At 36.5% G+C, this 25,126-nt stretch overlaps 1 long non-coding RNA gene and 1 other non-coding gene across 2 annotated transcripts in view; one reads left to right on the top strand and one right to left on the bottom strand.

Annotated features, from left to right (window-relative positions):
- The window catches only part of LOC118664868, a 164,185-nt gene that overhangs the window by 58,005 nt on the left and 81,054 nt on the right, over nucleotides 1-25,126 (top strand). Inside the window, exon 2 of the long non-coding RNA XR_004970438.1 lies at nucleotides 6,604-6,668. This is a non-coding gene — a long non-coding RNA (uncharacterized LOC118664868). The remainder of the gene's footprint in view (nucleotides 1-6,603; nucleotides 6,669-25,126) is intronic.
- Nucleotides 1,907-2,013, bottom strand: LOC118665521. Its single transcript, XR_004970640.1, has one exon. It is a non-coding gene; the product is annotated as a U6 spliceosomal RNA (small nuclear RNA).

The raw sequence follows: 25,126 nt of genomic DNA, 5'->3' as shown, positions 1-25,126 counted from the left end.
CCGGAGAGGGACGCAGGAGTTTGGTCAGCCGGGGAAGGACTGTGGGAGGGCTCCAGGGCATGCCTGGCCCTTATTACTCAGTCCCAATTGACCAGACCCCAGCAGCAAGCTAATCTACCAGTTGGAGTGTCTGCCCCCTGGTGGTCAGTGCACGTGATAGTGAGCAGTTGAGCGGCCTTAGCATATCATTAGCATATTTGATTGGTTGAATGGACGACCAACGACCAGACACTTAGCATATTAGGCTTTTATTATATAGGACTAGAGGCCTGGTGCACAAAAATTTGTGCACTGGCAGGCGGGGGGATGTCCCTCAGCCCCACTTGTGCCCTCTCACAGTCTGGGACCCCTCGGGGGATAACGACCTGCTGGCTTAGGCCCGCTCCCGTGTGGCAGAGGACAGGCCCAATCCCTAGGTTCAGCCCTTGGTTGGGCTCAGAGCAGGGCCGATTGGGGGGTTGGGGCACCGCCCCCTGTCACACTTAAGGCAGGGTCGATGGGGAAGTTGCGGCGCCACCCCAGTCACACACAGAGCAGGGCCGATCAGGGGGTTGGGATGCTGCCCCCTGTCATGCACAGAGCAGGGCCCATCAGGGGGTTTGGGGCTCCGTACCCTGTCACGTACAGAGCAGGGCCCATCAGGGGGTTGGGGAGCTCCCCCCTGTCATGCACAGAGTAGGGCCGATAGGGGAGTTGAGGCACCACCCCCTGTCACACACGGAGCAGGGCTGATCAGGGGGTTGGGGCGCTGCCCCCTATCACCCACAGAGCAGGGCCGATCAGGGGTTTGGGGCACTCCCCCCTGTCACACTCAGGGCAGGGCTGATGGGGAGGTTGCGGCTCCACCCCGTCATACACAGAGCAGGGCCCATGAGGGGGTTGGGGCGCCACACCCTGTCACACACAGAGCAGGGCCGATCAGGGGGTTTGGGCGCTGCCCCCTGTCGTGCTGCTCCAGGGGCCAGGAGGCCTCTTGGCTCAGCTGATCCCAGTTCTGGGAGGCCTTGTGGCTCCGCTTGACACCGGGGCAGTGAGGCCTTGCGGCTCCACTGATCCTGGTGCTGGGAGGCCTTGCTGCTCCGCTGATCCCTGAGCGTGAGGCCTCGCGGCTCCGCTGATCCTGGGTTCGGGAGGCCTCGCGGCTCCGCTGATCCTGGGTTCGGGAGGCCTCGCAGCTCCGCTGATCCCGGTGCTGGGAGGCATATTACCCTTTTACTATATAGGACAGAGGCCTGGTGCACGGGTGGGGGCCAGCTGGTTTGCCCTGAAGGGTGTCCTGGATCAGGGTGGGGGTCCTGCTTGGGTGCCTGGCCAGCCTGGATGAGACGATGATGGCTGTTTGCACCTGGTTACACCCCCTTCAGGGTGGGGTCCCCACTGGGGTGCCTGGCCAGTGTGGGTGAGGGGCTGAGGGCCGTTTTCAGGCTGGTGGGTTACTGAAGTTCCCAACCCCTCCTTTTGTTCTTTTTTTTTTTATTCTGGGATTTATTTACCTTCTATGGCTGTCACTGGAACTGAGAGCCGGCTTTAGTTCTGAGGCTTGGCTCTAGCTCTGAGACCTCGGCTGCTGATCTGAGTTTGTTTGGGTTCTATAATTGAAACACTATTTCAGCTTCAGCTCTGAGGCCGGCTGACTGAAAGCAGGTTTCTGGGGTTTTGTTTAGCTTCTATATTTGTAACATTGTTTCTTAGACTGCAGCTCAGAGGCCAGCAGCGGCAGGCGGGGAACCTTGGCTTCCTCCGTCATTGGATAAAGCAAGCCTCCTGTTTGCTTCAGCTGCTTGGCTTCCGGCCGCCATCTTGGTTAGCAGTTAATTTGCATATCTCGCTGATTAGCCAATGGGAAGGGTAGCGAAGTTATGGTTAATTACCATGTTTCTCTTTTATTATATAGGATTACTCATTTTTTTTCTTGGAATGCTTCACAAATTTGTGTGTCATCTTTGCACAGGGGCCATGCTAATCTTCTCTGTATCGTTCCAATTTTAATATATGTGCTGTGGAAGTGAGCAAAAATCTTTTTTACTTTAAATACCTTTATCTGAGGATGGAAATATAGCAAATTGCTGGAAAGTGCTAACGGGGAGTTCATAGGTGACTTTTAAGCATGTTTTTCATTTTTTACTTCTTCAGAATTCAAATATCAGAATGACTTCAGATCTTAAGATACAAGAGTTTGATTCATTATAGAATTGTACCCCTGAAACCTATATAATTTTATTAACCCATATCAACCCAATAAATTTAATAAAAATAAATTTAAAAAGGAGAGAATATACATTTCTAAAAGTCAAAAGAAAAAGAAAAGAGTTTGTTGGTCTTAATCCTCTTCATTGCACATTCTATTAATCTTCTATCTTACCTTATTTTTAGGAATATACAGTTTCTCAGCCATCATAGTCACATAGCATCTTACTCAGTCTCATGGATTAAATTATTCTACAAATATTAAAGATATATTTACTTAATTTTAGATATTATGTTTCCAAGGTACTGACATTATATACTTTTAATTTATATTGAACATTTTAATGATTTTCTTCTGAAAGAATATAATTAGTGTGCTAAATGTTATGTTTTAAACTGATGAAGGTATGTAATTTTGTGTCTAAGTATTTTTTGATAATATGGGCATCAGTAGTAAATGAAATTTTATCTCAGTGATTTCATTTCCTTGAAGATATTTCTATCAGAAATATGTATTGTACTTGTATTGTGCTGAACATGATGAAATGTTCTCTTTTCCTTGTTTTGTCCTTATTGCAGCAATCACCAAAAGCTTCAAAGTTTAATTTAAACTGAAATGTTTTTCCATAGAATAAACAGAATATCTCAACTGTGAAGGGTGATTACACTTTGTGAATTTGTTCTAAGACCTTTGTAATTCACAGCTCATAGCATTGTGTGCCTAATGCTAAAAAACATTGGCATGTCATGTTATAAAAGAGAGGGCATTATTATTATTATTATTTTAAAATATATTTTATTGATTTTTTACAGAGAGGAAGAGAGAGGGATAGAGAGTTAGAAACATTGATGAGAGAGAAACATCGATCGGCTGCCTCTTGCACACCTCCTACTGGGGATGTGCCCGCAACCAAGGTACATGCCCTTGGCCAGAATCGAACCTGGGACCTTTCAGTCCGCAGGCTGACACTCTATCCACTGAGCCAAACCAGTTAGGGCATAGGGCATTATTATTTTAACTAGAGGCCCAGTGCATGAAAATTCATGCACTGGAGGGGGGGTCCCTCAGCCCGGCCTGCCCCCTCTCACAGTCCAGGAGCCCTCAGGGTGGGAGGCGACCTGGTGATAAGGGGAAGGTGATGGCCCCATCACACCTCTGCTGCTGCCACTGCTGGCAGCACAAGCCTTGGCCAGGCCTGGTTACCTGAGCCTCGGGCAGCCCTGGGTGGCTGGGCAGCTGACATCCGAGGCTTGCCTGTGCCTCGGGCTGGCCCTAGGTGGCTGGGGGGTTGAGGGGACTGGGGGACTATGGAGGCAGGCGCGTGGAGCGGCCGGGCCGGTGGAGCTGAGGGGACTGGGCGCCGCCATCTTGTGGCTGTGGGCAGTGTCATCTTTGAGGGCGTGGCAGTCAATTAGCATATTCCCTCCTTTTTGGCTGTGGGTGCCGCCATATTTGAGGGTGTGGCAGTCAATTAGCATATTCCCTCCTTATTGACTGTGGGCACTGCCATCTTTGCGACAGCATGAGGGTCAATTAACATATTCCCTCTTTATTAGGTAGGATTTTATTGATTGATTGATTGATTTTAAATCTTTATTGTTGAAAGTATTACATATATCCCCGTTTTTATCCCCATTGACCTCTTCTTGTCTACCCCTATACCCCACCCCAGGCCTTCTCCACACTATTGCCTGTGTCAATGGGTTATGCATATATCCATACAAGTTCTTTGCTTGATCTCTTCCCACCCACCCACCCATCCCCACCTTCTCTCTGAGATTCAGCAGTCTGTTCCATGCTTCCATGTCTCTGGATCTATTTTGTTCCTCCGTTTATTTTGTTCATTAGGTTACACATATGAATGAAATCATGTGATACTTGTCTTTCTCTGACTGGCTTATTTTGCTTAGCATAATACTCTTCAGGTGCCTCCATGCTGTCTCAAAGGGTAAGAGAACCTTCTTTTTTTACTGTTGCAAAGTATTCCATTGTGTATATGTACCATGGCTTATTTATCCACTCATCTACTGATGAGCACTTGGCTATTTCTAGATCTTAGCTATTGTAAGTTGCACTGCTAAGAACATAGGGGTGCACATATTCTTTTTGATTGGTGTTTCGGGTTTCTTAGGATGTATTCCTCAAAGTGGGATCACTGGGTCAAATGGCAGTCTAATATTTAATTTTTTGAGGAAACTCCATACTGATTTCTATAGTGGCTGCACTAGTCTGCATTCCCACCAGCAGTGTACTAGGGTTCCCTTTTCTCCACATCCTCGCCAGAACTTGTCATTTGTTTGTTTGTTGATTGTAGCCATTCTGACAGGTGTGAGGTGATACCTCATTCTTGTTTTAATTTGCATCTTTCTGATGATTAGTGACTGAGTATTTTTTCATATGTCTCTTGGTCGTCTACTTTGGAGAAGTGTCTATTTAGGTCCTTTGGAGAGGACATTATTATTATTAAGTTTTTAATCCTCATCCAGTGATATTTTTTATTTTTAAAAAATTTGTTTTATTGTTGAGAGTATTACAGATGTCCCCCACTTCTTCCCCTTTGTCCCCCTCCACCCATCTCCTTCCGTGGATCGAACCTGGAACCTAGGTATGTGCCCTGACTGGGAATCAAAGTTGCAACCTTTTTGTTGCATAGGACGATGCTCAAACAACTGAACTACCCAGCTGGGCAAGAGAGGACATTTTTGAACTCTACCTTTGTCTCATTGAGTCTTCATTTTATTTGGACTTATATATTAAGATATATTATCTTTTTTTATAAAGTAATTAATTATACTTGTTTTTATAAAGTAATTTTACTGTTACTCTGGAATATATATTGTTATTTAAAAAAATTTGAATCATGATATAATGGATATGTTCTAAATAAGACTCAGTAAGTAATTGAGATTTGCTAAGGAGACTATAGAAACCTACAGTTTTCTTTCATTATTAAGTGACCTAGATTACTACTAGGTCTAACTACATTAGGCACCAGGATTGAATGATTTTTACAGAACTAAGTAAACTTTTCTGGTTTTGGAGAATTGACTTTAGAGCCTAGTGCAGATGAAATTCAGGTCATGGTGTAACTGGACAATCAGTGAGTCTGGGCTGCCTATCACTACTTGTGCCGGTTAAGTAGAGACAGGGTTGAATCATATATGAGCAATACTGCCAGCAGTATAGGAGAGCAGCAGGTCATCCACAGAAATCTGCTCTGCAGCCCCCCAAACCAGCCACTTACATAGGGTAGGGCAAAGATTACATGGGGAGGTAGGGATTACAGGAATGGGGAAGTAGGCAATGCCGACTCTGGTGGGACTCCATTGCTTGGGCAACATACTTGTTAGTCTTTCCATGATAATAGGCAGGTCTTGAATGAGAGTGGACCACATCCCAAGGTTGACTCCCAGGTCCAAGGTTGACTCCCAGGTCCAGGGGACGTACAACTCCCAGCAGGTTAGAATGTCCTTTTTTTTTTTTAACCAACATAAGACAATCATGGTTAACAGAGCATGATTAATATTTCCCACAAGCATAGCTAGTCCCCAATATTCTGTTTCTGTCCATAACAATGGGATTATGAGCCAGTTAGTTAGCTTTGCTTTATTGTTATTATTATTATTATTATTATTATTATTTTTATCGTACTTTGGATTTAAAAAATCTAATTGGATAAACAAACCCTTTCCTGAATAGAGTAGTGTTGACAGAGGAACTGGGAGATTAGTTCACTTATCACTTTTTAAAAATTAATTTGAAGAGAAAGCATACAAGGAAATCTATTGTTTCCTTGGAATAGGAAGCCATTCTAAGCCTTTTCAGGTAGTAAAATGCTAAGTTAGCCTTCCCTGCCTGCATCTTCAGTGGTTTATGTTGAAGCTTTGAGGCACAGTTTAGATAATGAGTTTTGAATTCAGAAGACTTGGATTTATGTCGAGATCCCCACACTTAATAGCTGTATGACTTTTAACTTCATATTCTTCATTTAAAAAAATAGAATAGAATATTTATCCCATAGGGTTGAGCTATGTATGTTAAATTAGTTATGACAGTAGTAGAAAACCTGACACACAGTAGAACTCAATAAATGCAGAGTGAATGAGATTATATGGCCATCTCAGATCCTTCTTTCCAGCTTCAAGTTTTTTAAAGAGTTCTCAACCTGGTGTCCATGTATATGAAGTCTGTAGTGCTCACCTTTTAGTACTTGCTTCCTTAGATTCATCCCTTGCATAGCTGGATTTTATCTTCAAGTATTGTTTTCTTATATGCAAGCATCATTATTATTGATATGTTTATATCTTTGCATATGTTTAGTGTTGTTGCTTTTATACTTGAAGGATAACTGGGTATAAGATTATTGGGTCACACTTACTTTCAGGATTCTAGAGTTTTGTCTACTTTTTTTCCAGGCATTTAATGTTGGTGAGGCAAGGACAGAGGTCAGCAACAACCCCTTCTGTTTCCAAGTTTGCAGGTAATTTTTTTTTTTACCTGTAAACTTTTAAATTATAAAGTATATCAGGATATATTTTAGCATTAATGTTTATATTTTACCTTCTCTTGGGGACATGAATTACTTTTTTTTTTTTTTAAAGATTTTACTTTTTCCCTTGAATTGTCGCAATACTTAGAATGATCTTTTTATTTTATTTATTTTATTTTTATATTAATCTTTGCCTGAGGATAATTTTCCATTGATTTTTAGGGATAGTGAAAGAGAAGGGAAAGACAGAGAGAAACATCGATGTGAGAGAAACACTTCGATTGGTTGCCCCCTGCATTAGTTTCCTCATGCATTGGTTGCCTTCTGCAAGCCCCAGCCAGGGCCTGGGCCAGGCATAAGCCTGCAACCAAGGTACATGACCTTCACCAGAATCGAACCTAGGACCCTTTGGTCTGAAGGCCAACACTCTATCCACTGAGCCAGACCAACTAGGGCATGGATTACTTTCTTGTGTTATATATAAGTAATTTTTTGTGGAGGTTCATTTAAAAAAAAAGTCTCTTCTTTAAAATCAGTAATTATAAATGTTGTATCTCCATTGTTTTCTTAATTATCAGTTTTATATCCAATACTTTCTGTTCATTTTTACCATTTCTTTTTAAGTGATTTCCTCAATCCTCCCTCTGTGCCCTAGTTTCAGTTGTTAACACACATTTTTTTTCTACATCTAATGAGAGTTTTATCTTTGTAATGGCTTGATTTTCCTTCTTCCCTTTCTTTCCTGAGTTTGCCAGCTCACTTTTCAACTACTGTTGTCTTATCTCTTCTTTGATCTCTTTATCTTTTCTTTGAGTTCTTTTTTTTCTCCCTCACAGAGATCATGTTATTTTTATTTGAGACTGAGGAGAAATAATTGTCTAAATTCTTCCTTTGTTTCCTTGAGCAAGGGAGGAAATTATTATTCTTTTAATGTGTGATCTGTGTCTTTAATATCTCATTTTCCATTATGTATTTATATAGTTCCTGTGCTAATTCCTTTCTTACTGCTTATCTTCAGATGGGGGCATATTTATACTGGTTATTTATTTGCTGAAAAACAATATTAGGGGCAAATTTAGCACTTTTAAAATTGGTATTTGTTGTCATGAAAAACCTCAATGATTTTTCTTTCATTCTGCTTATATCTCTTCTTAGTTTCTGGCATTAGAAGTTTGGTGTGGTTTACAATGAACCACCTTAAGTCAGGCTATCTGTGCTGTGATCTGGTCATCTCTGCTTCCTTTCCTTCACCCCAGGCAGTGTTTTAGGAGATTAGATTATAGACAAGATGGTATATCTGTATATTTCTTCCTTATTCAGCTCAACTTCACCTGCAGTTCCTATGTGGAACTGGGTCTTCACAGGAATATTCCCTACTTCTGCTGTTCTCATGCACCTAGATCATATCACTTTAATCAAAGGATCATTTGATATTCTTTTGGACTGTGGTATTTACTTTTAGAGAAATTGATTCTTGCTTGAGGTCTGAGGAGATAAGTGTCATTTTGTAATCATTCTCCTTTATTCTGGTTTAGATTTCAATATATTTGGCATATAGTCTTCATTTTGTGGTATGAGCTTATACATAGGTGTTTCATTTCTTCATTAAGGACCCCCCCACTACCCACATTTTTCATTCTTTTTGGTTGTTTTCAAGGCAGAAGAGTTTAGAAAAAATTGCTTCATCTTTGACCAGAATTCTAAATTGTCGCTTTAAAAAATATTTATAAATATATTCTAATCTATACTATTTTCAAGTCAGTTAAACCTTTCCTAACACTTAGTGAGTATCTGCCATGTGCTAAGCCTTGCCCAGTGAGCGTTATCTATATATATAAAAGGCTAATATACTAAGTGTCCTTCCCTCCATCCAGGTGTAGCAATGCCCTGCTTCCTCTCCCTAGTGACTAGCGACTAGCCTCCTTGCAGTTTCTTTAGCCCAGGAACACGACTTGCTTTATAGCCAGGTAGAAACACTTTACACTGTAACCAAATGTCTGTGAAGCGTTTTCCCGTGCCTCATTTCATTTGATCCTCACAGAAGTCCTGGAGTAGGTAGATAGGAGACTTGGTGGAATCCTATTTTCTTTTCATTAGCTGAAAAATGGAGATTTAGAAAGTTTAGAAACTTGACCCAACTGAAAAGAAGTAAGAAATGGTGGACCTTGAAAATGACTTCAGGTTTTCTCACTGCACAGAATATAGTCAAATACTGCTGCAGTTAAGTATTTTACCCTTTGTTCTCCCTGTGTGATCTACAATAATAATCAGCTTCATGTTGATATTTACTGCTGTGTTACTGACAATTATCTGAAAGAGAAATTGGAGTGCTTCACTGGGCTGGGAAAAGTTTAGCTAAATCAGAAAGCTAGTCTAATTAAGCAAGTTTATTCTATATCTATAAAAGGCTAAGTTGACTCATGCATGTGCAATACATATAAGCCCTTGCTGGGGCCAATCGCACGCATGTGTTTCCATCTGTCATTGCTGATCATGAATTTGGTTGACACTTCTATTATAATATTAAAATATTTCTTCTAATTAATTTCCTTTCAATGTGCACGAATTCATGCACCGGGCCACTAGTATAACTATTATCTCCCTTAATCTTATATTTTCAATATTACCTCATTTAAAAATTAAAAATCCAAAGCTCAGAGAAATTAACTAAATTGTCCAAGGTCACACAAAAGATCTAGAATTAAAGCACTATATTTTTTCTGCTACACCCCATCTAGTCTCTATTTGCATAATTACAGATTTTGAATAAGAGATTTTATGCATATTTCATAGTTAGATTTCTTACTGTCACCTTTTGACTAATTTGAATTTGATAAATATGTTTATAATATCATCTACCTACAAACATAAATAATAATAATAATAATAATAATAATAGGTCATAGGTTTACCTTGATAGATTGTACTTGAGTATGCACAGACACATACTATGTTAGTAAAAGTTTTCTCCCATTTGAGTTATCTGTGAAAGGGATCAGTGGAACTTTAGGATAATTATTTATTATAATAATCCACTGGTGCCTGAGCATGAAGAGGATAATATTTCGGAGATAGATTACATTTGCATCAAATGGTCCTTTTTGATTTGATCTACCATGTGATTTATTTGACAGTTTGAATTGCAGAAAAATAGCCAAAGCCATCTTAGGTAAACATAGCGTAGTCATTTTATTGGAAGATTATGATTAGTTAGCGATATAGAAACATTTAGGGAAAAAGTAGGTGGGGTCAAAGAGAAGAATAATCAGGCCCAGGTTGTATGGATAACTAACTGACTGCTCCAGTTTTTTTTCTATATCTGGGAAAATATTTGCTTGTTTTTCTTTAAAAATTTCCCCCATTGTGTTCTAGAGTAACAGGATCTTCAAATACACACAAACAAAATAGCACGGTACATTTGTACATGGCTTAATTACTAGTAATGAGCTACACTACTTAGAGATTGTTTGCTTTTTCTTTAGGAGCAGTTTAGCTAACTGGCGCAAAGGCCTGCTATAAGATTCTCCAGCTTTCTGTTGCAAGAGCTAATGTCCCATGGTGTGCCTCTACAACTCTAATTACTACTTACCTGGTGGTTAGAAAGTTTTCTGCTGGCTTAATTATGTATCTAATCAGTTTAAAATTACTGAATTAAAAAAATAATAACAACTAGAAGTTATATTGCTACAATAGTGTGTTAATATTCCAAATAGGATTACAATTGTGGTAGTAATTGGCAGGCAGAGTTATAATGGGCTGGAGCCCCAAAGGCGTGACTCAGATGAGAAATGACTTCTTAAATATGTTGAGAGCAACTCATTCAGGTGCATTAGGGATGGCATTTTTTTTAATATTTTAAAAAGCACTTGATGACCATAAACTAGTGACTGCCAGACTCAAAGCAGGCACGATAGTGAGTACACGGTAGTATTTAGGCAGCTACAAAAAACTGGGTGTGCACTTTTTAAAGAAAAGGGAAACACCCTAGTGCTTTTCTTATGGCCTGTGAAATCAGAGTCTAAGATGTTTTCCCCTGAGGCAAGCTATTTTTGTAAGTGCTCTTGCCTTGAGAAGTGCTATCAATTTCTCTTCTTATTTTCCAGTTCCTTGGGTTCTCATTCTCATACCTTCTCATTGTTGTGCCCATTCCTGTCTGTCTTTCTGTAAGTCTTTTTTTCATAGATGTTTCCCTCTTTTTACTATACTTACATTGCCCTATTTCACTTAGAAAGGTTAGCTATTGAAGTCTTTTATAGCCAATCTTGGCTTTACACAAGCAGAGATCCCACCTGTTAAGTTAATGCTTAAAATTTGACAGAAAAAAACATTGTGTGAGTGTGGGGTGAGGATAAGAGTAAGTGCTTTGGAGTCACCTACCCCTGGACCTGGGCCCCAGACCTTCATTTATACATTTTCAGAATACTTTTGCACAAATTACATTACTCTTCTGAGCCACAATTTTTTAAAATATGGAGATAATATCTTTCTTACTGGATTGGTGTGAGGTGTAAGTTATATAAAGTACAGCTAGTACAAGGATAAAACACACTAAATGTGGCTTATTGTACTATCAATCACAATTGTTTATTCCTTCACTTCTTATAGATGAAGTATACTTTCTCCTCCTTACTGACTTTAGGTGTTGGCCATGTCATTTCTGAGCAGTATCTTTTAGAAGCATTGCAAGTTTCTACCAGACCTCTTATTCCCTGTGCTCTCTTTTATAAGAACATGCTTCAGACATAGAATGTATCCTCAGCCCGAGATCTAGAATAAAAAGACAATGAAGCAGACATGAATCTGACCCACATTCTAGAGCAGAGACACATGTAGTATGAGCAGAGAAATAAATATTTGTTGTTGTAAGTCACTGAGGTTTAAAGGTTGTTATGCAGTCTATTGCCATTTCTGTTAGTTTCTGTATTTGTCAACTTTGCTGCAGTCACAAAGAATCCCAGTCAGTGTCTTTAAACAACAAACTTTTATTTCTCAGTCATGAATCTTCTGGTTGGCTGTGGCTCTGCTTGGCTCTCTGGCATATGTCATTTCAATCTGTGATCCAGGGTGAGGGAGCAGCCCTATCTGGGACATGCTGTTCTCGTAGCAGAGGCCAGAAGTACAAAAGGTTGACCCAAACTATGTAGGTGCATTTAAAGCTTCCATAAGGATATGGCGAATGTCACATCTTCTCATATTCCATTGGCCAAGTCACCTGTCCAAGCCTGGCAGTGGGGCAGGGAAATACAGTCCATTTACTGGGAGGCACTGGAAGTCACATGTCGAAGAGTGAGAACAGATTGTTGGGAACATAAAACAACTGACCACAAGAGGCTTTCCACACATGTTAGATTTCTTCTGTCTTCAGAACTTCTCGTGCCATTCTAGGATTACTGACAGGTATAAAACACAGAGACATCTGGGACAGGCAATAGATTAGTTTGATTTCTTCAGAGCAGATTCCTGCTGAGGGTACAATGGCAGCAAAAAAGAAGAAAACAAAATAGTTAAGTATTGCAAGTTGGTTAGATCCATGCAGATTGAGTATGATTCCCAGAAAGCATGGGGTCGGGGTTGGGGTGGAACTTTTCATCTTGGAAATTTAATTTTATGACACTGTCAGGCTCCCGGGATCCCGAAGTGAAATGGCTGTGGTAGTGGCCCTTTCTGTTTGACTAATTGCCCTACGTTGACTTTTTCCCTCTCCTCAGTGCTCTAGGAATTTTTATGAGCCTCTTAAAAGTAACTGAGATGTCAGTCAGTATACTTGCAATGAACAGGTGATATCTCCAGTCTGGTTGTTGCCCCTGAGTGAAAAGTCCCTTTGGCCACAGGAGTTTCTTCTTTGGATTGGCATCCACAGTTCTAGGGCATGAAAGCTAATTTAAAAAGTATTTTATTTATTATATAATTTGCCAAAGTTTCCTTTCCCTACATTTATGCATGTCTATGGGGGTCAAGGTATCTTAGAAGGGTTTTGCAGAAACTGGAACTTAATGCCACATTTAAATTCATTCTTGACCTTAATTTCTCTTCTCTGTCCTATGTCTTGATTTTCTTGTCACTTTTTAAATATATGAGTCTTATTTTAAGGAAACCGGATAGAGGAGAAGATGCATTAACATTCAGATAAATTGTACCTTTAAACTTAGTATTGCATCATGAAAGTTAGAAGAAAGGTTTCCTTTAAGAGGTGTAGCCTATTGACTAAACTTTGGAAGCCATGGTTAATAATATGTTGGATTTTTATATTAGCCACTGAAAATGAAAGCTCTCCCCCGCTCCCCTTTGATCCTCATTTTCTCAAAATCTGGCAAGTGGGGAGTTCAGTAGCCTTTTTCTCCCTTCCTTACTGGGATATGTACTTTTCCTCCAGAAGAAAGGTGCAATAGAAGTAACATTAGTGATATAGGTACAGCGGGGAGATCTGCTCAGATAATGAATAAATTATGCCTTGGATGATGAATTTACTTTTCTGTCCAGCTTTTGAAGGACTTATGTTCATGAACTGAATTCAAAAATAGAGATTTGTGGAAAGACAGATACACTTCTTTTGCCAGGAAACTTTATTATTGAAAAAGTTACTATTGTGTTTTTGAAAATAGAGGACATAAGTACAGCTTTTTAACTTTTTTGTTTGTTTTAAAAAGGTTGCCAACAATTGAAGAAGAGATAAATGATACGATGTGGCACACAGCATAGCAAGTCTTTTCCTCCATCCTTTGTGGGAATGTGTTCTTATTCATTTCTTAGTTATGATTTTTTTTGGGAGAAATTTGTTTGCATAAAGGTTTTCCAATTTAAATTCAAAAATCATATTACAGAGCTCTTGCTATTCATAGCGGTTCTTCTAAGCTTTGCAGGTGAAATTAAAATGAACAAGACAAGTCTTCTCCCCTCAATGAATTTATAGTCTAGTAAAAGAGACAACAGATATTACATAAATTATTACAATACAAAGCAAAACTTTTGTGTCCAAATGAAATATACAGCCCATGCTATCAGCATGCTAAAAGAATGGGAGACTACTTCCTGTTGGAAAACTTAATTCTCAGGAGGACTTCCTGGAGGAAGTAGCATTTGTATTCAATAGGTGCGAGGAATGGGGTTTCACTTGTTCTGCTGAAAGAACACAAATAAAGGTCTGAAAGTAGGAAAATGCAACTCACTTTGGGGAAGCAGGGAACAGTTCTATTCGGCTGAAGTTTTGCCTGCATTCAAGATGAGGCCGTGAAGGATACTGTCACCAGGTTAGTGAAGGCCTTGAATGGGATAGTAAAGATTTTGGTTTTTATACTTAAAGGTGAAATGGAGCAAAATAGATTTTGTGCATAGTGGTGACATGGTCATATTTATATTTAAGGAAGATAACTAGGAAGATTATGGATGGAGTGAGCAACGAGTTAACAGGAGAAGAGATTGGAATTAGAGATCTCAATTAGGCTCGTTAGAAGTTCAGATGAGAGACAATAGAACTTAATTTAGGGCAGTGAGAGAGAAAAGGAAGAGATAAATTTGAGAAACATTTTGGAGATGACATAATTTAATGATATTAGTTTCCAGACTCAGACTCAAGATAAGTTTTGTAGATAGAATTCAGATGGTCTGGCAACCAATTAGTTGGTTATTCATGAATAACTTTAAGATGCTATTTTAAATGAATTCAGTCACAGTAGCAATTATTTTCTTCAGTCTTTTTGAGTATCTGATGTGGCCATGAGATTAAGTTCTAGTACTGCAGGTGTTATCTATTTGTATGTTAAATCTTTAGGTTATCTATAAGGAGTATTGGAACTTCTTTGCTGGCTCTTCCTAAAGCTCACGTGAGGAAGCAAAAGTACTGTTTTAAGTGATTAGAACAATATCTTGGTTGTAGAACTTTATATTTTCAAAGAATTCTTATTCTCTCATCATATCCCACTCTTTCAAAAACCCTGAAACAATAAATATTATATATCATACATTTTTAAAGTTTTAGGAAACTGAGAAACATTAAGTTTAAATGACATTTCTAAGGTTACATAGTCAGCTACCAGCAAAGAGTGCACAACTTTGGACTATTGGCCACTCTTCCTTACCAATGTTACTCTGCTTTTACTAGTTTGCCATTTGACCTAGTTCTAATAAAATCACAGTGTATAGATATCCCAGATAAATCCTCCATTGTTTCTAATTCATTTTAATATCAATACTGTACTTTGTGGCATTAGAGTATGTTTTTAAACCAACACTTTGCATTCAGTTGGAATTGTGCTTCTATGTTAAAAATCTTGTGTGCCAATTAGGAATGCGGAACTCTCAATCAGATTCAAGTCTCATCCTTTATTATTTGTGAAATAGTGATCATTTCTTCATATTAGTTGGCATTGTGTTTCTCTGTAATGCCCTAGTGCTGTTCTTGTTGGAATCACAATTCTGGGCATTGCCAGGACTCATCTGTGTATCTTCGTCTGTCTTAAATGAGAATTTGTAGGTTGTTCTAGGTTTGTAATCCTTCTCACCCTATGTTGTGAGGATCCTTCTCTTTGCACTGTTTTTGCATTATCTCCAGTATCCTTCTTTCTTTGCATGTGTGCATGTTTTAAAATCCCACGACTTTGTTTTCTTTCATTTTTAGTAATCTTCATCTCATGAGCTTATGTATACTTCCTGGTTACATTTTGGTCTGGGATCAGAAATACCACCAGGTGCTGCCAGGATACCTCTGAGTATGAAGTTGCACTAATGCTCATTTATGTCTCTGTCACTTTCTAACCTAACAATGTGGTGTTTCCAGTGAGTTTTTATTTGGTATGTATAATGCTTCTGATTTATTTTTCTCAGTTTGTTTCACATTTTTCTCTGTTTCACATTTTTCTTATTAGATTGCATTTTGAAGCATTGACTTTTTTGGTTGTGACATTGAACTACTGATTTTGCTCACAATACCCCCAGAATCTTTCCTTTCCTGTGGACCAAGTTTACTCAGGGACTGGTTGGAAAAGTACATTTTCAGATACTTTTGTTATTTTTATTTATCACCAGTGATTTGCTTTTATTTACTTGAGTCTTGTGTATTAATGAGTAAACAAGCTCTAAGTTTGTAAATCAGAAGTCTTCAAATTTTCTTGGTTCTTGTTATCTTTAGTGTATCAGTAATTTTTTTTAACAGGGACTCTGCTCCCAAAGAAGTAACAGTTCACTTTAGTACATAGCTGGAGTCAAACAACTTAAGTGTTCATGTATTAAAAACTTAGTTGCTGTTTGAAAGAATAATACAGATAAATTGAAAGCAAAACTACTACTTTAATTTCATTCTTAAATAATCACAATTACTATTGAGATGTGTGTGTCTTTCGGGCACTGCACAACTCTTTCAAGCACTGAAAACAGATTGGACATTGCCATCCTCATTTCCAGTACCACATTAATTTTAGCACAGTTGCTTCTTATCACTGCAAAGACTGAAAACCAACCTTGCAAAGATACAATGATATAGAAATGAATGTAGTGTGATGTAAAATTGAAACTGTGAACTAATTTGGCTTTGTAGTTTACATAGTGATCAACAGATGTCCTGTATCGCTGTTTCTCTTGAAAAGTTAAAATACCTTGTAGAGTTTCTGTGAGCTCTCTATGGTGTCCTGGTGCCTTAAAACTCTTTGGTAGTTTTCTTTTGTCTTCCTTGACTATGAATTCTCCTGGTGTACATCAATGTGTGTGCAGGATTGTAGGCACTCATTAAATTTGGGAAGGTTTCCATTGCCGTTAGGCAAGCAGTTGGTCCAAAGAAGTTGGGACAAAAATACAAAACAAAACATGTTCAATCTGAAGTTCTGGAACAAGACATATTTTAAAGTGCAGTACTTTGCTGACTTATGTTTTGCCATGCTTCTTGCTTTCCTCTTGAATGAATTCTGACGACTGTTAAGACACTCATATAAGCTTGCCAGAGACATAGTTCAAAACCTTAATCTCCTTCCCTTTGTTTTTAATGTGAGGAACTCATTTTAGACATCTATTCTAAGAAAAACAATTAGAGACAAATTATGATGCAGTGGTCCTATCCTGAATGTTATTTTGCAACTTGGCTAGCTCCTGTGCTTTTAAGTTTTAGTAGCTTAATAGTCGTATTTCAAGGTAAACACTATGAGACAACTATAGCTTCAAATTTCTTGTCATTAGTTGACTGAGTCACCTTGCTCTGATTCACCACTACAGACAACCAAATTGGGAATAAGATTTTAGTGGGTGGAAGCAAGGGGTAACATCTGCTTTGCTAGCATTCTACTCACTGCGTATACTATTTGTAGAGTTCCAGTAGTGCAATAAAACACACACACACACACACACACCCCAAAGGTAAAGTTTGGGCATATAAAGATCTCCTTTAGAGAAAATTTTGATACATCCCAGTTCTGTTTTGACTTGGCTGGAATTTTTCTTGCTTAAAAAAGTTGGTTTCATCCTAGAGTGTGAAGTGCTAAATCAATATTTACCTAATTATGCAGAAGAGCACCAGATGGCTTCTGAGGATGACATTATATAGGTGGGAGCATTGGTGACTGAGGCTGTGGTAAACTTTGTAGTTCTGTAATAATCATAATCCAAAGCAATATGTGCTTTTGTGCCAGAGAACAGACAATAATATGTATATTTTAAATATATTTTTATTGATTTCAGAGAGGAAGGGAGAGAGAGATAGAAACATCAATGATAAGAATCATTGATCAGCTGGCTGCCTCCTGCATGCTACCTACTGGGGATCGAGCCCGAAATCCCAGGCATGTGCCCTTGACTGGAATCAAACCTGGGACCCTTCAGTCCGCAGATCGACACTCTTTCCACTGAGCCAAATCAGCTAGGGCATAGACAATAATATTTTTAAGGTAAAAAAAAATACTATTAGTTTCGAGGACAGTGTTTAGGTTGCTTGTAAACTGCTATGCAGTAGGAAGCTATCATTCTGAATGAAGCTCTTGTGTTATAATTATTAAAGAAACGTATTTGTATATATTTCTGTGGATACTTAACTTTTTCCTCTTACTATTTTTTCCCCTTTGCCTGGACAGTCATCTCAAATTGTTAACTTATGTTTTATACAACAGAATCAGAACCTTAACTGAGATAAAATGTTTTTCTAGGTTTTGTTATATTGCCTTTAGTTAGTCTGCAAGAAGGATTGGTTACTGTCCCTAAACTCTTGGTCAATTTATCTACATTGAAAAATGGAGGATTAAAATTAATTGCTACATCAGAAATGTCTCTGTAATGGACCTCAAATGCAAGAAATGGTGGTATTAGTCTCTAGTCTCCAAGACATAGAGACTTACGACAATTGTGGCAACACATAACTTCAGAATAACCTACACTTTAAGGGTATCTTATTGGAAACATGAGGCAGGGTGTTAATAATCATAATATACCATAAAAAGATGAGTTCTTATTAAAATGGCCTTTGACTAGTAAATTAATACATTATCAAAATATTTTTCTCCAAGTAGGTTAACTAAATTGTTCTTTGCTCTAAAAATGTGGAATGGGGGGTAGGGGGGAAAAGAGGGTGGGTGGAGGTGATAGAGGGCATAGAGGGGATAAAAGGTGATGGAAAACATTAAATTAAATAAAAAAATAAAAATGTGCTATAAAAATGTATTGAAGGCTCTGTACTAAGGTACTATATACATTTATAAGAGAGAGAAAATACAGGTTTTACCCTTAAGAGATTTACAATCTGAAGAAATGCATATTGAAACAATTTAAGAGTTGCCTGCCCAGCTGGTGTTGCTCAGTGGTTGAGTGTTGACCTATGAACCAGAAGGTCATGCTTGGATTCTAGATCAGGGCACATGCTCGGGTTCTGGGCTCAGTCCCCAGTATGAGGCATGCGGGAGACAGCAATCAATGATTCTCATCACTGATGTTTCTATCTCCCTTTCCCTCTCCCTTCCTCTTTGATATCAATAAAAATATATTTTAAAAAAAGAGTTGCACTGTTTATGTAGGCTAGGATCAGGTATTTATATGTTGAAGGGAAACAATTCAGTTGTGCATAGGTTTAAGATAAATAAAGGTATTGACTTCAATTAGTTCAGAATAATAGATTTTTTTGTTGATTTGAAGTAACAAGTAACTACCTGTAGGTTTAAATGTGAATTTAGGAGCTTATAGTCTTTAAAGTTTGAACAAATGAGTTAGAACTATGCTTTTAATTTACTAATTTGTGAATTAATAGCTTCTAATTTTAAGAATGGCAACATTTTCCTCTCTCAAATGTCACTCATCTTTTTTCTTATATGACATGAGATTGGTAAATTTATCAGACTCTCCATGATTGCATATAAAATGAGGTCTGTAGATACATGAATTGGCTTAAAAGATGGGTATGAAATAAAAAAAATTATTGAGTTTATTGGGATAACATTGGTTAATAAAATTATATAGGTTTCAAGTGTATAATTCTATAATACATCATCTGTATATTTTATTGTGTGTTTACCACCCAAAGTCAAGTCTTTTCCATCACCATTTATCCTCCCTTTATCCTCCTCTACCTCCCTGACCCCCCTTCTCTCTGGTAATCACTATACCATTCTCTTTGTCTATGAGGTGGTTTTTTTTTTTTGCTTAATCCCTTTATCTTTTTCACTCAGCTCCCAACACCCCCTCTTCTCTGACAGCTGTCTGTCTATTTTCTGTATCTACGAGTCTGTTTCTATTTTGTTTGTTTATTTTGTTCATTAGATTCCACATGTAAGTGAAATCACATAGTACTTGTCTTTCTCTGATGGGCTTATTTCACTTAGCATAATACTTTCTAGGTCTACTATGCTGTTGAAAAGGGTAAAACTTCCTTCTTTTTTATAGCTGAGTAGTATTCCATTATGTAAATGTACCACAGCTTTTTTATCTACTCATCTACTGATGGGCACTTTGGCTGCTTCCAAATCTTGGCTATTGTAAATAATGCTGCAATGAACATAGGGGTGCATATATTTTTTCATTATTTGCATTATCAATTAGTGTTTATGGTTTCTTTGGATATATTCCCAGAAGTGGAACTGCTGGGTCAAAAGGCAGTTCCATTTTTAATTTTTTGAGGTAACTTCATACTATTTTGGTTGCTTTATTGATGATAGCTATTCTAAAAGTTGTGAAGTGATATTTCATTAAGATTTTATTTTGCATTTCTCTGATGATTAGTGATGTTTTCATATGTCTGTTGGCCATCTGTATGTCTTCTTTGTAGAAGTGTCTATTCAGGTGACAGATATGTGATGAACTAAAACGAAAGAGACATTCACAAAAGCCACAATAAAATTAGGTTCAAGAGTATTAAAATGAAATGTCCTGTTAAAATGATGTAGGGTGTTACTATGTTCCTTGAATTGTGTTTAAAGAAAAAGGAGTTAAAGTTGAAGTGAATGATCTGCTTGATTCAACCTATTTTACTTTTGCAAAAATGGTTAAATATTCAGTGCATTCCAAAAGAGTATGTATGCCAGAAAGTGGGCAGTGTCAGCTGGAAGAAAGAATTGTTTATTGCTCAAGGATGCCTAGTTAAAATTTAAAAATCTTAAAAATTACAAAAAGAGGGAGTATATATTTAGTGGACCTGTCTGGGCATAGTCATGACTTGCTCTGTCATTTATATGATTTTGTTCTATAGTGTTTACTCTGGTATTCATTAGCACAAGACTAAAATACCTTTCATCTTTGTTTTGTCTAACAATACTTTGTAGTATATTTGAAAAACAGTGTGTCATCTTAAAGGTGCTTGTATTATGCTGAAATCATCATACCAGGATAATAAATCACAAAACTTCATTTTTAGATTTAGTCAGTTTTACTTACTCCTAAGAATATAAAGTTGTTTTTAGTCAGTTTTACTTACTCCTAGGAATAGAAACGATGTTTGTGGCTAATATACTAACTGTGCATAGGATAAGATACTTTAAAAAGGGACTGTGAGGACTTTTGTGAAACTCAATTTCAAAATGTTATTTATTTGAATAGGTCATATGCATATATAATAAAAATGTATAAAGGTACAGAAGTTGCAGAGTAAAAAGTAGATCTCCTTATTTCCTGCAAGTTCCTCAGTTTCTCAGGTTCCCTCCCTAAAAGCCATGTCTATTACCAGTTTCTTATGTATCCATCTGGAGCAGTGATTTTCAATACTTTGAAAACATTGACTTAGAAAATATGATTACTGAAGGAGTATTCCTAGGAGGTCATAGATTAGAGAGTCATTTAGAGGATCTCCAGTTGGGGAGCCCACTAAATCAGGATTTAGCAAACTATGTCCAGGTGGCCAACTGTGGCTCAGTATCTATTTTTATAAATAACGTTTTATTAGAACTCAACTATGTCCATTTATTTATATTGTCTGTGGCTGCTTTTGCCCTCTAATGGCAGAATAGATGCAACAGAGACCATATGGCCCTCAAAGCTTAAATTATTTACTATCTGTCCTTTTACAGAAAAAAATTATTTCCTAGCTGATGCCTGCTAAATATTCCAAATATTGTTGAACACTTAGTTCTTACTACTTTGTGGACTCAGCATGTTGCTAGATATTTTACATAGATCATCTCATTTAACCATCCTAAAAATCTTTTGAGGCAGGTAATAGGATTATATTTTTATTTTACAGGTGAGGAAACTGGGATGCAGAGAAATTAAATGGTTGCATATCTAATAATTGACAGAGCCAGGATTGGAACCTAGGTCTGTCTCATAGCTTTCATTCTCTCTCACTATACTAGACTGTCTTCTGGTTCCTGCTGTTCTAGTACAGAGGGAGGTAATGGAATAAATAATAAGGAAGGCTGAAAATCTCATGTGCAATGTAACTGTTACTCTAGGAGGCTAGTTATACAAATACAGCTGATTTTCTTTTATTTTGAGGTTCTGTGTGCTTACAATTACTAGGGCATAGCAATGATAAATATCACATTCTTTTTAAAATGTACATTTGCAGAATAAGGTTTAAATAAGTAATTTACCAGATATAATTTTGTATTTTTAACAAATTTTAACTATTTTAAGTTGATTCTGAAACATACATCTCCTTTTGCGATTTAGAAATCATCCTTTTTTCATTCTGATTAGACTTGCACAGAATTTACCCTAACAGAAAAGAGAGTGTAAGTAAATATTTTAAGGACAAGCATGCCTGTCGTAATAACAATTGCTACTATTTATTAAATGCCAGGTGAGTGTACTAATTGCTTTCACATATTATCTCATTTAATCTTAGCAACAAATCTGTGAGGTGGAATAATTTTATTATGTGCATGGTATAGAAGAGGAAACTGAGATTACTGATTAAGGAAAAAGTTAATCTGTCTTATTCCATACCTTCAGAGGAATATTGCTGATTCAAAAGAAATTACCTAATTCTATTATCTAAATTAAACTCTGTTATACACTAGAGAGGATACATGCCACATGAGCATTTTCCCACACTATTACTATTACCTAGGATTCTAAATAAAAGTGTAAATTACCACACAATATTATGCCTGGTTTTCCTTATTTTTAGATATAGGATATAGAATTCATATTATTAATTAAGCAGATTTACTTGCTTGCTAGTTATATTTAAGAAAAAACTTTTAAAATGGTCAAGATAGTGACATTTGCAAATGTAAACTCTGTAGAAAATAGAATAGCATACATTTTTCTGCTTAAACTTTTTTCTAATTAAAAATGTTCAGCATTATAGAAATTAAGAAAAATACTAAAAGTAGAAAGAAAAGACAGAATTTACCCCTAGTCCCATACCCAGTGTCAGCCTTTGTTAACAGCGTATAGTTCCAGTCCATTTCTTAAGAATTGGCTTTTATTTTTTATAAAGTATGCGTATATAATTTTATCCCTTTTTTGGTGTCACGTTATGACATGAGTGCTATCATGCAGGATTCTAAATAAAAAATGTTAATAACTACATCTATATATATATGTATATATATATATATATATATATATATATATATATATATATATATATAAAAGGCTAAGTGACTGACCGTGTGTCCATCCGACCGTCCGACTGACCAACCGGTCAGTACATATGATGCACACTGCTAATTTAAAAATAAACATTGACTCGTACATGCGCAATACATATTAAAATATTTTGTATTTTAATTTTATAATACTACATTACATATTCTATTTTGACATGTAATTTTTTGCAGTAATGTAATTACCGCACGAATCTTTCTTCTAATTAATTTTCTTTCAATGTGCATGAATTTGTGCACCGGGCCACTAGTAATATAATATTACACCTAGTGAATGGACTATATTTTACTTAAATTTTTCTCAATTTTAGGTGTAGGTTGCTTCAAATTATTATTGTTATTGCCATTTCATCTTCTTTTTTGCATTTTAAATTATAAAAGTAATCATGCTCATGTTCAAAACTTAAATATGGAAATGTATAAAATGAAAATCTTCATCCCACTATGAAGAGTTTTCTGGGTACCCTCCTAGAATTTTCCTATACTTATGTAAGCACATTTATATCTATTCTTGTTTTACATAGATAGGATCTATTATTTACCTGCCTCTTTGGTTTTACTCTTTTAAATAATGCTGGGATAATTCTATTTGTGCAAAAAATAGTTTTGTGTTTTTGACTATTTCTTTAAGACCGATTCTTAGAAGTGGAGCTGGGTCAAAGTGATGGACATTTTGAAGACTTTTACTAAATTTGCCAAATTTGATACACACTGATTTAGGAAGAGCATGCAAATATCACCAAATAATAGATCACCCTATCATAACTTCTACAAAGTGTATGGAAATGTAGTGTGCCAACTTCTTAAAACCTTTTCATGAAGGCCCAACATTTATGATATAAGTAGATAAATATATAGCAGAGCTATGTCACATTCATACATATCCATATGTATTATGGATTTAAAATATTTACATACATATTTGTGCATTTATAATATGTATATTCACACTCTGAATTTGTTTAACTGGGGAAGGTTTAGTCATGTTTTTCACTACAGTAGATTTCAACATCCTATTTTAGATTTAGCATTGTTATTCTTACTGATATTAGCTAGGGTTATCTATCTTTTTCTGTGTAATTTGAGATTTGAATTTGTTCTTTTTAAAAAGTTGTGTTTCAATCTTAATTAAATCTTTGCCCAATTTTTAATTTATGTTAAAATAAAAGCCATTTTTTCCTAATTATACAAGAAATGAATGTCAATGCATGTAAAAATTCAGGCAATAGGAAATGAATAGAAAAAAAGGAATAGTTTTACTTAAATCTCAACACTCCTTATTAGCCTTTTTCTGTATATTCTTTCTTTTTCTATCTATGCATGTAAGTACATATTTTAAGAGTCATAAATAACATTTTGCTCTGTATTACTTTTTGTGTTCATATGCATACATACTCATATAATAATTTATGTCTTTATATTAATGAAAAAATACATATGCTTTGTTAGCCCCCACCCCGGTAACTATGGGCTGTGGATATCTTTCTTATTGATGAATATGGATATATGCCACAATTATGACTGCAGTGTACTGTAACAAGAGGCTGTGGATATCTTTCTTGTTGATAAATATGGATATATAACACAATTATAATGACTGTAGTGTATTTTCTTTTGTGGTTTTACCCTACATATTCCAAAATTGATGAATCTTTGGTTGTTTCCAGCAACTTGCTATTATGAACAATACTTCATTGAACATTTTTATGCATATGGCCTTTATCCACTTGTCCTATAATTTGCTTAGGATAAAATAGGAGAATTTTTGTATTAAAGGATATGTATATTTAAAATTTGTAGTTATGTGAAAGAGCACTTTTTACTTATACTTTTTCATATTTTTGAATTTTTTTCATAAGTGATATATGGGATACAGAATTGCCCAATTGCTGTCCAGAAAGAATGTTTTAAATTTTTGTGAAAATGTTATCCTTTATAGAATTATGAATTGTTGCATTAACATTTTAAAATTGTGATATTGAGCACATTTTGAAGCTTATTTGCTTTTATAATTTTCTCATTTGTAAATATTCCATTTATTTCTGTGGCCTATTTTTTCTATTTTTTTCTTAATGATTTTTTGGAGCTCTTAAAATACATCTAGAATTTATTTTAGTGAAAAGTGTGAGGTAGGGATTCACTGTTATTTTTTCCAAATATCTACCCATTCCCAACATGAGTTATTGAATAGTTTATATTTCCTATTTTCTTAAACTATCACATATCACAGATTAAGTTTTTCTGTAAACTGTCATCTATTTCTAGATTTTCTGTTGTTCATTGATCTGTCTCTTATTCCTGTGCTAATTACTGTTTTAATTTTTATACTTTTGTAATATTTATATATTACACTTGTTAGACCTAAAAGTTATTAAGATAATTTTATTCTTGGAAAGAAATTAAACTTGTATATTTGATTTTTTGAAATCACCTCAAATTTAA

The sequence above is a fragment of the Myotis myotis genome, unplaced genomic scaffold, assembly GCF_014108235.1.
Source record: "Myotis myotis isolate mMyoMyo1 unplaced genomic scaffold, mMyoMyo1.p scaffold_m19_p_10, whole genome shotgun sequence".
Classification (NCBI taxonomy): domain Eukaryota; kingdom Metazoa; phylum Chordata; class Mammalia; order Chiroptera; family Vespertilionidae; genus Myotis; species Myotis myotis.
This window is presented reverse-complemented; position numbering and strand designations above follow the sequence as displayed.